This window comes from Siphateles boraxobius, unplaced genomic scaffold, assembly GCF_051911475.1.
Source record: "Siphateles boraxobius isolate OS27281-9 unplaced genomic scaffold, OSU_SipBor_1 269, whole genome shotgun sequence".
NCBI classification, from domain to species: domain Eukaryota; kingdom Metazoa; phylum Chordata; class Actinopteri; order Cypriniformes; family Leuciscidae; genus Siphateles; species Siphateles boraxobius.
Genome location: NW_027508886.1, coordinates 255,700 through 268,763, shown reverse-complemented (window position 1 = coordinate 268,763; position 13,064 = coordinate 255,700). Strand labels below are relative to the sequence as shown.

Below are 13,064 nucleotides of genomic sequence, written 5' to 3'. Positions count from 1 at the left end.
TGTTTTTTTACGCTCCAGCCACTGCAGGCTCGAGAGGCCCTGCTCCTGCCCCGGCTCGTGCTACTGCCCCTGCTCCTGCCCCTTGTCCTGCTCCTCCAGCAATGTGGACCCCTGGCCAGGTGTCCCAGTCGCCTGCAGAGCTTCCTGTCCACTGGAAAGAGCAACTCCCATCTTTCCAGCAAGGCCTTCAACCCCTGTCCCTCTGCACCAGGACCATCCTCACTACAGCCACCCACAGGACTGCAGCGCCCTGCCCAGCCTCCTCTGCAGTCTCCTCCTCTGCGCCCTGCCCAGCCTCCTCTGCAGTCTCCTCCTCTGCGCCCTGCCCAGCCTCCTCTGCAGTCTCCTCCTCTGCGCCCTGCCAAGCCTCCTCTGCAGTCTCCTCCTCTGTGCCCTGTTCAGCCTCCTCTGCAGTCTCCTCCACAGCCTTCTGTCCAGCCAAGTGCTGCCTCTGCTCCTGCAACATCAACTGGGTCCAGTGTTGCAGACCAGGCTCCTGTAAGTAAGCTTCTCATTATTCGTATGCAGGTGCTGCAGCGTGATTTCCAATGACCACAACAAAAGAGGCCGCATTTCCTCTGTGCTGGAAACTTTGCACTGGCTACCTTTTAATTGTAGATTTAATAAAAAAAATGCGCTTTAAGCCATGCAAGCTGGAATGTTTGCGGCTCGGCAGCAGCAGGGAGGATGTATGTTTCGGCTCATTGGTATAGGGGTATGATTCTCGCTTAGGGTGCGAGAGGTCCCGGGTTCAAATCCTGGACGAGCCCATTATTAGGCTTTGCTTTTAATCTCTTCAGCCTGATTAGGGCAACCAGGATATTTATATGCCGGGTTTCGGCAGAGGAACCACGTCCGCCTCTTTTAGTCTACCTGATTCCACCTAGCCTCATCGCTATCTGCCTCTCAGACAGCCAGCTATCAGGAAGTGTTGGTTCCATGGTGTAATGGTTAGCACTTTGGGCTTTGAATCCAGCGATCCAAGTTCCAATCTCGGTAGAACCTTTTTAGGTTCTTTGCGGAAGGGTGCGAAAAAGCAGAGGTGATGCGCAACTGCTGACGTGGCAGTGAAATTGGCAATCTCAAACAGAGTCGGAATTGGGGAAACATGGGCTTAAAAATCAAAGGCTTCAATTGCTCCTTGCTATCGTGCTTCTGGACTCAATGACTTAAATCTCTGCTGCTCATGGGAAAAGTTGACACACGCCAAGGTTCCATGGTGTAATGGTTAGCACTCTGGGCTCTGAATCCAGCGATCCGAGTTCAAATCTCGGTGGGACCTGCTTTTGCCAGGAATGTGTGCAGTACCTCGTTCGAAAAAACTTTTTCGGCAGCACTGAGCCGCAAGAGCTCATCTAGGTAGTGCCTCTTGAAGGGGGGCGTAAAAAGGATGGACAGCACTGGAGAATGCAGGCATCGATCCCGCTACCTCTTGCATGCTAAGCGAGCGCTCTACCATTTGAGCTAATTCCCCTCGATGATGGAGTGGAGGTGTCCATCGCTCTCAAAGACAAAGACGAGGCGCGATCACTGGCTACCTTTTAATTGTAGATCCGAGTTCAAATCTCGGTGGGACCTGCATTTGCCAGGAATGTGTGCAGTACCTCGTTCGAAAAAACATTTTCGGCAGCACTGAGCCGCAAGAGCTCATCTAGGTAGTGCCCCTTGAAGGGGGGCGTAAAAAGGATGGACAGCACTGGAGAATGTAGGCATCGATCCCACTACCTCTCGCTTGCGCCTACTGCTTCCTACCGATTGAGCCAAAGTAAGCCCAAAGTAAGCCCACGTGAGCCAATCGTGTTTCTCTGCTGTGGCTTACTTTTGACCAATCGCGTTCTCTCCTGTGGCTTACTTTTGACCAATCGTGTTTCTCTCCTGTGGCTTACTTTTGACCAATCGCCTTTCTCTCCTGTGGCTTACTTTTGACCAATCGCGTTTCTCTCCTGGCTCTGCTCCTGTGGCTTACTTTTGACCAATCGGCGACCGCTATTATTAGGCAAGGCAAGGCAAGGCAAGTTTATTTATATAGCACATTTCATACACAATGGTAATTCAAAGTGCTTTACATAGAAGAAATTAAAATAATCAAAAGAAATCAGAATAATTAAAACAGTTTGGAATAAAAGATAAAATACAGAAATAATCAAATGAAATCAGAATAATTAAAACATAAAATAAAATACAGTGCAAACAGTCGGACGAACAGTGGCACAGTGCTCATTCAGTAAATGCACAGTTAAACAGATGTGTTTTGAGTCTGGATTTGAATGTGACTACTGTAGGAGCACATCTGATCTCTTCTGGAAGCTGGTTCCAGCTGCGGCTGGCATAGTAGCTAAAAGCAGACTCGCCATGCTTAGAGTGAACCCTTGGTATTTCTAGCCGATGTGATCCTAATGATCTGAGTGATCTGTTGGGTTTATATTCACTGAGCATATCTGCAATGTATTGAGGTCTTAGGCCATTGAATGATTTATATACCAGTAATAATACTTTAAAATCAATCCTAAATGTAACTGGCAGCCAGTGTAAAGACCTGAGGACTGGTGTGATGTGTTCATATTTTCTGGTTCTGCTCAGAATCCTAGCAGCAGCGTTCTGTATGAGCTGCAACTGTCTTATGGTCTTTTTGGGAAGGCCAGTGAGAAGTCCATTACAATAATCCACCCTACTGGTGATGAAAGCATGCACAAGTTTTTCTAAGTCTTGACTGGAAACAAAGCATCTAATTCTTGCAATATTTTTCAGGTGATAATATGCTGATTTAGTTATTGCTTTGACATGACTACTGAAACTAAGGTCTGACTCTAGAGACACACCCAGATTCCTGACTTGATTTTTAGTTGTTTGACCCCTAGACTGAAGGTATGCGTTCACCTTGAGAACTTCATCTTTGTTTCCAAACGCAATGACTTCAGTTTTGTCTTTGTTTAACTGAAGAAAGTTTTGGCACATCCAATTGTTTACTTCATCAATGCATTGGCAAAGGGAGTCAATGGGGCTGTAATCGTTAGGCGATAGGGATAAGTAGAGCTGTGTGTCGTCTGCATAGCTATGGTAAGCCATTTGGTTCTTTCTCATTATTTGGCTCATTGGGAGCATGTACAGGTTCAATAGGAGTGGCACAAGAATTGAGCCTTGAGGGACTCCGCATGTCATGGATGTCCACTCAGACTTATGGTCTCCTATACTCACATAATAACCTCTGCCTCCTAAGTATGACCTGAACCATTTTAGGACTATCCCAGAAAGCCCGACCCAGTTTTCCAGCCTGTCAAGAAGTATTTTGTGATCGACAGTGTCAAATGCAGCACTGAGGTCGAGTAGTACCAGCACTGATAATTTGCCTGTATCAGTATTTAAGCGAATATCATTTATTATCTTTATGAGCGCGGCATCTGTACTGTGGTGCGGTCGGAAACCAGATTGAAAATGGTCAAAGTATCCATTCGAGCTTAAGAATTTTTTCAGCTGATTGAAGACAACTTTTTCAATGATCTTGCCTATGAAAGGAAGATTTGATATCGGTCTATAGTTGTTTAATATGGTCTTATCCAGATTGCTCTTTTTCAGGAGGGGCTTGACGACAGCAGTTTTCAGGGAGGTCGGAAAACTCCCAGAGAGAAGTGAGGCATTTACCACTTCCAGGAGATCTGCTTCTAAGCTGTGTAACACATTTTTGAAAAAAGATGTGGGAAGTGCGTCAAGGGCGCAGGTTGATGTTTTTAGTTGCTTCCAAAATTTTGCCATCAATTTCTTCGAAATCAGACATAGTGGCTACTTTCTCGTGCTGTTGTCTGATCTGCCTGACCCCAGCGCAACTCAAGGATGAGCTGATCACCTTTCTGATATTATTGATTTTCTCAGAGAAGAAAGAAGTAAACTCACTGCACTTTCTCACTGAGAGCATTTCACTGGGAATCTGGCTTGGGGGGGTTGTCAGTCTCTCTACAGTAGCAAAAAGAGTGCGTGTGTTGTTTATATTGCTGTTTATAATATTCGAGAAAAAAGTCTGTCTAGCTTTGCTTAGTTCCTTATTGAAAGCATGGATGCTGTCTTTGTAGATGTTATAATGGACTACAAGTTTTGTCTTCCGCCACATGCGCTCTGCTTTTCTGCATTGTCTTTTCATATTTTGCACTGCTGTTGAGTTTCTCCAAGGTGCTTTTTGTCTGCCACTCTTCTTCCTGACTTTCACAGGAGCAATATCATCAATTACACTCTTAACTTTTGAGTTAAAAGAATCAAGGAGAAAATCAACAGAGTCAGCAGATATGCTTGGTGTTAAAGATATAGCCTTCATAAATAGTACACTAGTGTTCTCATTTAAGCATCTCTTCTTGACAGACACAGATCTAGCTTCAATGGCAGGAGAGATCAATATATCAAAGAAAATACAAAAATGATCAGACAGTGCTACATCCTTAATAACAATTGATGAAATGTTTAGACCCTTATTGATAAGTAAATCTAGAGTGTGTCCACGATTATGTGTGGGTCCATGTACATGCTGAGTCAGATCAAAAGTTTTTAAAACAGTTTTGATTTCTTTTGCCATATTGTTTTCTGCATTATCTATGTGAATGTTAAAATCTCCAGCAATGGCAAAGCAGTCAAACTCTGAGGAAATTGTTGATAACAGTTCTGTTCAGTTCTCAGCAAAAGCTGGAGAGTATTTTGGAGGCCTGTAAACAATGATAAGTAAATTGCGTGGAGCACCTTTTAACACAATACCCAGATACTCGAAAGACGGGTAATTCCCAAATGATATTTGCTTACATTGATAGACATCTTTATAAAGAGCAGCTAAACCTCCGCCTCTTCTGACAGCTCTGCAGACACTCATAAAAGTAAAGTTAGGAGGGGCTGTTTCATTGAGGACTGTTGCACTGCAACTTTCTTCTAGCCAAGTTTCATTTAGCAACATAAAATCCAGGTTGTATGTGGTTATTAAGTCGTTGACTAAAAGTGATTTATTTTTAAGTGAGCGGATGTTTAAAAGTGCTAACTTAACAGTCTTACTTTTTGTCCCCACAGCAATCTTGGTATGTCGTGTAATAGGCACCAGATTAGATTGGTTTGCTGTACGGCTTTTGAAGGCCTTAGACTTTCTATCATGTAATCGAACAGCAATAGAAAAAGATACAGGCACACTGGGTTCCCGCTTGTTCTGTAAACATTTGAGAAAGTTATTGTTATCATAGCGGGGACCCGACACATATCACTGAGAGCTGGTATCAGTTGTTTTTGGTTCACCTCGAGCCGCTGGAGGAGGGTGTGGGCCCTGGCGCTGTGGCAGAGGCCGAAGAGCTCTCACAGGAGGAGGGGGAGGGCGAGCTGGGCCCGCAGGCTTTGGTGGTTGTGGGGCCTGGCGTTTTTTGGTTGGTATCTGGGGGCTCGCAGCAAAAGAGTGGGATAGTCTAGTTCCAGCATGCACCAGTTGTTCCATTTTCTCTGAGAAGCACAGAAGTGGAGATGCTGGAGAGAGTGGTAATGTTTCCGGTGAGAGGGATTTTTGCTCTGGTGTTATTGGAGGCTGTAATATGCTGTCCTGGTTTCCCTGGCTGTTTTCCAGAAAGTCGTCTATGGGTGCTGTATCTTGGAGCAGTGCTGGTATGTCACAGTCTGTCTGTGGTGAGCTCTGTGGGCAGGGCTCAGCTGAGATTGTGTCCGTGAGCAGAGGTTGTTGTGGCTGAGTGGTGTTATCACTGTCCTTGTGTGATGTGTCAACCGCATGTCCATTCAGGTGCTGAAATGAAATCCTGTGGTCATTCATACTGTATCCAGGTGTGTGTGTGCCATTCAGGTTGAGTGGATTGGCACACATTGCAGAAGGATGACGGAGGGAGAAGTAGATATTGTCCTTTAGCACTCTTGAACCAAGTTTGTTTGGGTGGTGGCCATCCTGTTGAAACAGTTGCCTCTGACTCCAGAAAAGATTGAAGTTGTCAATAAAGTTCACTCCTTTTATATTGCAGGTTTTTTGCAGCCATGTATTAAGCCCAAGCAACCGTGAAAACCTGTTTGTTCCTCTTGCTGGGAGTGGTCCACTGATGAATGTTTGAACTTTCAGTCTTTTAAGTGTTTCAAAAAGTTCATTGAAATCCTTTTTAAGAAGTTCCGACTGCTCTTTATGAATATCATTCTTCCCCACATGAATGATGAGTCGATTTGCAGTCTTATGTTTCATCAGAATGTTCTGAAGTTCCCTGTTTACATCAGAAGTTGTTGCTTGTGGAAGGCAGCACGTTGTTGTATCCCTGCTATTAATGTTTCTGATTACGGAGTCGCCCACTATCAGAGTCCTGGGCTCAGCTGCACTGTGAGCTGAGTGCCGCTGTCTGCTCGACCTTGAGCCCCAGTTAGCATCAGTGTTAGCTACTGGCTGATTCTGTCTGTGTGCGATCACATTCATCAAATTTGGGGATTCCTCATTCATTAATACTTCAAATCTGTTCTCAAGATGTATAGGCGGTGGTAGGAGACCAGTGTTTGCAGTCCTTGTCAGAGCCGTATCTGGGGTAGAGGATGCTACTGCAGTAATATGTGATGCTCGTGACAATCTGATGTCTCGAGTGCCTTTGGGTCTCGCACCCTGTTTGTGCCATCGATTAGTAAAACGATCGGCTTGTTTCTCTACACTCAGTATGGCCTGTCGAGAAGCACTAGATTCATGGGACTCACCGGCTGTATGCTGAGGACGTCCATGACGAAGCTCTGTTGTGTGTTCCGTCTGGTTTGGTGGTCCCGCAATTAACTTTGTTTCAAGAATTGCAATCCTTTGTAAAAGTCTGTGGCAGTTGGAGCAGCAAGTAGATTCCAGAGGAGGCATTTTCTTATCCTTATGAATGTAGGCAGTTGTGTTTTCTCTTCCCCGGAATGTAAGCTTTCAGTGGGAGGCTGGTCGAATAAAATAATTCTGCTTTTTTTTGTAGTAATCCAAGCGTTTGAGCACTGTGCTGATTTGCTGAAGTTAAAATTAGATGATAAAAGGAGATAAATTATAGAAATATAAAAGCGATAGAGCAAAGCGCGGAGCAGTAAGCGAGAGCGTCCGAACAGTAGCTGAGCAGGAAGTAGTCGTCATCAGTAGTAATTATCGTCATCTTTGCAACAGGTAAGTCTATTCTTCACGACTGTATAATCGATCATTATTTATTAATAAACAGTGTTTGTTTTTAGACAATTAAACATGCCAATAAAGCTAGCTAGCGTGTAATAGCACACGTTTTCTTCTGTACATGTGAACCTGCAACTTTACCATGATATAATAAAAAAACATGCCACTACTGTCAAGATAATTAGCCGACCGCTAATTAAGCTATATCCTCCTTAAACCATTTTTTTGTTGTTGTTAATTTAGTATTTTTTTGTGTCATTCATTACATTATTTTGAGCACAAGAAGATTTTTACTAAAACCTTTAAAAAAAAAGTTTAATTCATATATGTTATACTATACTATGTTATACACCAGTATACATATTTATGTTATCTTTTTAAATACTATGTTATACATATTTAAAAAGACATGAATAGGCAAAAACAAGTGTTTTTTTGTTTCAACAAATGATTCTCAACTATGTTATAAAAGATATACCAAAACGATTTAATATACCATTTTAAGTTTTAGATCTGTTTGATGATCATATTATTATGAATTGTCATAAACGCCTTTATGTTATATTTGGTGTTTCTTAGTAATCTCTGCCACAAAAGCTAAACAAAACAAAACGATTTAAGCATGGCATGATACCAGCAAGATTGTACCAAGAAGTGTTATTTATTTTCTTATTAATTAGTTCATCACACTATTTACAATTTGTACACAAGGCAATTCAAAGTGATTCACAGTTGTATAAAAATCAATAATGCTTATGCTCATAATAATAATAATCATTAATTATTATAATATTATAATAATTAATTACATAAAAAAATGCTGTAGTAAAATACTTTCAGTTGGAATATGACAGCTATGTAACGTTCTGTTTATGCCTGTGTCCTTTCAGATTATGTATGCATACCCGGTTTTACAAAGAACCTCTGAGGGTCGACTCCTTATGGGGCCAACTGAGGAGGCCAATAGGAGGAAGATCGTGTTGGCAGGGAGGGCCAGGTGTAAAGAGGAGGTCCTGGCTGAGGCCACTGCCTTTGTGAGGCAGAATGGAGGGAATCCTGGAGACCAGTTCCTGGTTCTGGCTCACTGCAAGATCCAGTTTGGGAAACACCAGGGTCAGAGGTTCCTGTGGCTGCTGAAGAACTCACTGTGGTATGCCTGCTATCTGGTCAGCAGCATTTTGGGGGAGGAGGAGAGGGACAACCCGCTGTCGGACAACAAACACCTGTTCCTCAGATACACCTCGCAGATCAGGGAGGTAGGCGAGGCTGTAGAGGTGTATCAGAAAAAAACAGGCCATGCTGCAGGATGCCCACAGGACAGGAGACTCTTGGTGTCTGATGGTGGAGTTTGGGGATTTTAAGGGTAGGTCAATAAAGGAGGTGTATGAGGACCCAAGCAAGGAGGCCCAGGCTCTCATCACCTACCTGAAGAAGGCAAAGGCCGGGCCTAACACCAATATGGCCCTTTTCAAAGCATACGTGCTGAAGAGGCAAGCTCCAGCCCACGTGCCCACCGCCACTGTGCCCACTGCATCTGTCCTCACTGCTGCTGTGCCCACTGCCACTGTGTCTGTTCCTCCTCCACCTACTGCCACTAAGAACAGCCCACTGCTGGCAACCAATGTGAAGGCCCTGTTGGCGCGGGGGAAGCATTTATTTGCTTCACAGCTGGCACAAAAGATTTTGTCTCCAGCCAAACCCTGTAAGTGGGTAAGTTTTTTCTTTTTTCTCCAGCCACTGCAGGCTCGAGAGGCCCTGCTCCTACCCCGGCTCGTGCTACTGCCCCTGCTCCTGCCCCTTATCCTGCTCCTCCAGCATTGTGGACCCCTGGCCAGGTGTCCCAGTCGCCTGCAGAGCTTCCTGTCCACTGGAAAGAGCAACTCCCATCTTTCCAGCAAGGCTTTCAACCCCTGTCCCTCTGCACCAAGACCATCCTCACTACAGCCACCCACAGGACTGCAGCGCCCTGCCCAGCCTCCTCTGCAGTCTCCTCCTCTGCACCCTGCCCAGCCTCCTCTGCAGTCTCCTCCTCTGCGCCCTGCCCAGCCTCCTCTGCAGTCTCCTCCTCTGCGCCCTGCCCAGCCTCCTCTGCAGTCTCCTCCTCTGCGCCCTGCTCAGCCTCCTCTGCAGTCTCCTCCACAGCCTTCTGTCCAGCCAAGTGCTGCCTCTGCTCCTGCAACATCAACTGGGTCCAGTGTTGCAGACCAGGCTCCTGTAAGTAAGCTTCTCATTATTCGTGTGCAGGTCCTGCAGCGTGATTTCCAATGACCACAAAAAAAGAGGCCCCATTTCCTCTGTGCTGGAAACTTTGCACTGGCTACCTTTTAATTGTTGATTTAATCAAAAAATTGCGCTTTAAGCCATGGAAGCTGAAATGTTTGCGGCCCGACAGCAGCAGGGAGGATGTATATTTCGGCTCGTTGGTCTAGGGGTATGATTCTCGCTTAGGGTGCGAGAGGTCCCGGGTTCAAATCCCGGACGAGCCCATTATTAGGCTTTGCTGTTAATCTCTTCAGCCTGATTAGGGCAACCAGGATATCTCTGAGCAATTGGGGATAAAATGTGCCAGAGAGAGGCCGGTTAGCTCAGTTGGTTAGAGCGTGGTGCTAATAACGCCAAGGTCGCGAGTTCGATCCCCGTACGGGCCACTCATTTTCTCTCTGTGACCTTCGCTCTGCTCTTCTCGAAAATGACGGGCGGTCTCCCATACATCCATGCTGGCTAAACCACACAAGTACCTGGCCGAAATAGCTCAGTTGGGGGAGCGTTAGACTGAAGATTTAAAGGTCCCTAGTTCAATCCCGGGTTTCGACAGAGGAACAACCTCCGCCTCTTTTAGTCTACCTGATTCCACCTCTCAGACAGCCAGTTAGCAGGGTGTTTTGGTTCCATGGTGTAATGGTTAGCACTCTGGGCTTTGAATCCAGCGATCCGAGTTAAAATCTCGGTGGAACCTTATTAGGATCTTTGCGGAAGGGAGGGGAAAAACAGAGGGGATGCGCAACTGCTGACGTGGCGGTGAAATTGGCACTCTCAAACCGAGTCGGAATTGGGGAAACATGGGCTTAAAAAGCAAAGGCTTCTTTTGCTCTTTACTATCGCGCTTCTGGACTGAATGACTTAAATCTCTGCACCACATGGGAAAAGTTGACACACGCCGAGGTTCCATGGTGTAAGGGTTAGCACTCTGGGCTCTGAATCCAGTGATCCGAATTCAAATCTCGGTGGGACCTTCATTTGCCAGGCTAAACAGCACAGGTACCTGGCCGAAATAGTGTTAGAGTGTTAGACTGAATATCTAAAGGTCCCTGGTGTAAGGAACTCAGCTTTTTGGAAATATTAATAATCAATAATATCTTGTTATTATTAATTATAAATATTTGGGTCAGTTAATTGGATTAACTTGATGTGGCTGAATTAATATTACAATCAATTAATCAGTTCTTCCAACGAACTATTTTGATTATTAATTTATTCTAATAAAGGGTATCTTCCATGGCCACCGAAGAATAATTATTTCTTCGTCTGTACAGTACTTTGAGCCAGTAGCAAAAACCGTGATCGTAAAGTGACTTGTATTGCAAACAAAACAGAACCAAATTCATATTATGTACAAGTTTTATTAACAAAATATAGATATTTATATGAATATAAATAAACTAAACAACATACACACATGAATACATAAATAGGTTAGTGATAGGATGAAATTGGAAACCGGAAGAGGGTCTATGAGAAGAACCATCAGAATTTCATTTTCACATTTCATTGAATTGAATACTTGCATTTGTAATGGGAACAATTCTTGAAGTTGTTGAAAATTGAAGTCGTTGATGGTTCCGGCAGCGTCAAGTGGAAGTTGGTTGAGCGTTCTCTTTCTCCAGGAACGCATGATTGGAAGTGAGGAAGTCAAAAGGATGGGTGATTGGAGTCGTTGTTGGTTGGAGTCTTTGTTCCAAAACTCCTAAGATTGTCCTTGGTTCTTTGTGAGAGAGTCTTCTCTCTCCTGCCCGAGCCCACCTCTGGTTGGAATCGAGGCCTGCTGGGCCCTTGGGGCCCCCGTGGAGGGGGAGGGGGCTCCCCAGTCTCACCAGAACAGTGTTGCGGCTGGATGAAAAAACTAAGAGAGGGCGGTCACTGTTGCCTGCCTCTGATATACCTTGAGAAAGAACCAACCCCTAAGGTTTGAATGGACCTATGAGTAAGGTGACATGTCCGAGAGGGGAAGCGGCTCTTAGTTGATTTATGGTCTTTGTCCCCAGCATGCTTAGACTGTTCATTCAAGCTCAAATAGACATAACAAATTCACATTGCATTCTAAGAGAAGGTGATGTACATCAAAGTGTGTGTCATTAAATGAGGATTAATTTGCTAGGAAGCATGATACAGGTGAGGTTATATTGACCGTTGGGTGGTTGTTCAACCACATACACCCCAATCAAACATACCATGTTGGTATACCTAATAGTACACGAGACAGTAAATCATCACAGTTTCTGTGAGGCATGTTCCTTCATAGATCAGAGTAACACCGCAAAGTTTATTTAATTAAAGATGGTCTCTCTCTCTTAAGCATGTGGCGCATGTGGCCACATTCCTTTGAGGTCGTAAAGTCTGTTATCAGTCTTAAAGTGTTCTGTAACCGGACACCCGGCTGACAAAGTAACTTCATTTGTGAGGTTAGTTTTGGGGGAGAGTTTCATAGACCTTTATATTCATTAAATATAGTGAATATGAATAATTAGTGTGTGTCTGATTGGTCCAGACCCTACACTGGTTCAATCTTGGGTTTCGGCAGAGGAACCACGACCGCCTCCTTTAGGCTACCTGATTCCACCTAGCCTCATCGCTATCTGCCTCTCAGACAGACAGCTGGGAGGGTGTGTTGGTTCCATGGTGTAATGGTTAGCACTCTGGGCTTTGAATCCAGCGATCCGAGTTCAAATCTCGGTAGAACCTTTTTAGGTTCTTCGCGGAAGGGAGGGAAAGAACAGAGGTGATGCGCAACTGCTGACGTGGCGGTGAAATTGGCACTCTCAAACCGAGTCGGAATTGGGGAAACATAGGGTGCTTCTCAATATCCCTCCTCGTCTCCTCGTTCCTCTGTCCTCCATCCTATGACCCGGAAACCGATCGAGCTCAGCCATCTTGAAGGACATCTCAATTCTCTAATTGCACCGCGAGGAGGCGAGGATCGAGGAGTGAGGAGGCTTTCAGAGGAGTCATGAGCGAGGATACACAGGTGTATCCTATGCGGAAGTGTTTTATTGACTAAACGTGACGCACGTATACATTCTCCTCCCCCTTCACATCGGTCACAATCTGTTTTAAAGTATACTTTACCTTTGCAGTTTATATAAACCACACATTACACATATTTCAACAGGGTATCTTGCTTTATTATTATTTATTATGAATTTCTTAAATAAACAAACTGCAACAACATGAGGGCAGATACTTTGAGCGCTGCTGATGACGCTATGAAGTGACGCTCGAGTGATCAAGTATTCCAATGTATAAAAAAGCTTTCATTCGATTCCTCCATCCTCATTTTTGTCATTCATTACATTATTTTGAGCACAAGAAGATTTTTACTAAAACCTTTAAAAAAAAAAGTTTAATTCATATATGTTATACTATACTATGTTATACACCAGTATACATATTTATGTTATCTTTTTAAATACTATGTTATACATATTTAACTCTTCGGGGTCGCCGATCACGCCGGCGTGATCAAGTTACATGACCAGTTTAAGACGTCGAAGCATAAAAACAAAGTCACGTTGAGCGCTGCCGTCCACTTCTGTCGAAAGTGCTGGCTTTAAATTCTATTTTACTTTTTGTTTTGTGTTGATAGACCAAGTAAAAACGGAAATATTTAAACTTTATATAAAAAAATACTGACGCGTTCGTAAAAGAACGCCAGATGTGATGCGACAGG

General features: G+C 44.3%; 5 non-coding genes across 5 annotated transcripts; all 5 read left to right on the top strand.

Moving 5' to 3' along the window:
- The first annotated feature begins 1,210 nt into the window (after nt 1-1,210).
- trnaq-cug (transfer RNA glutamine (anticodon CUG)) lies at nt 1,211-1,282 on the top strand. The gene has a single exon. It is a non-coding gene; the product is annotated as a tRNA-Gln (tRNA).
- An 8,252-nt stretch (nt 1,283-9,534) lies between these two features.
- On the top strand, nt 9,535-9,606 carry trnap-agg (transfer RNA proline (anticodon AGG)). Its single transcript has one exon. It is a non-coding gene; the product is annotated as a tRNA-Pro (tRNA).
- An 88-nt stretch (nt 9,607-9,694) lies between these two features.
- On the top strand, nt 9,695-9,768 carry trnai-aau (transfer RNA isoleucine (anticodon AAU)). The gene has a single exon. It is a non-coding gene; the product is annotated as a tRNA-Ile (tRNA).
- Nucleotides 9,769-10,004: 236 nt separating this feature from the next.
- Nucleotides 10,005-10,076, top strand: trnaq-uug (transfer RNA glutamine (anticodon UUG)). The gene has a single exon. It is a non-coding gene; the product is annotated as a tRNA-Gln (tRNA).
- Nucleotides 10,077-12,007: 1,931 nt separating this feature from the next.
- On the top strand, nt 12,008-12,079 carry trnaq-uug (transfer RNA glutamine (anticodon UUG)). Its single transcript has one exon. It is a non-coding gene; the product is annotated as a tRNA-Gln (tRNA).
- The last annotated feature ends 985 nt before the right edge of the window (nt 12,080-13,064 follow it).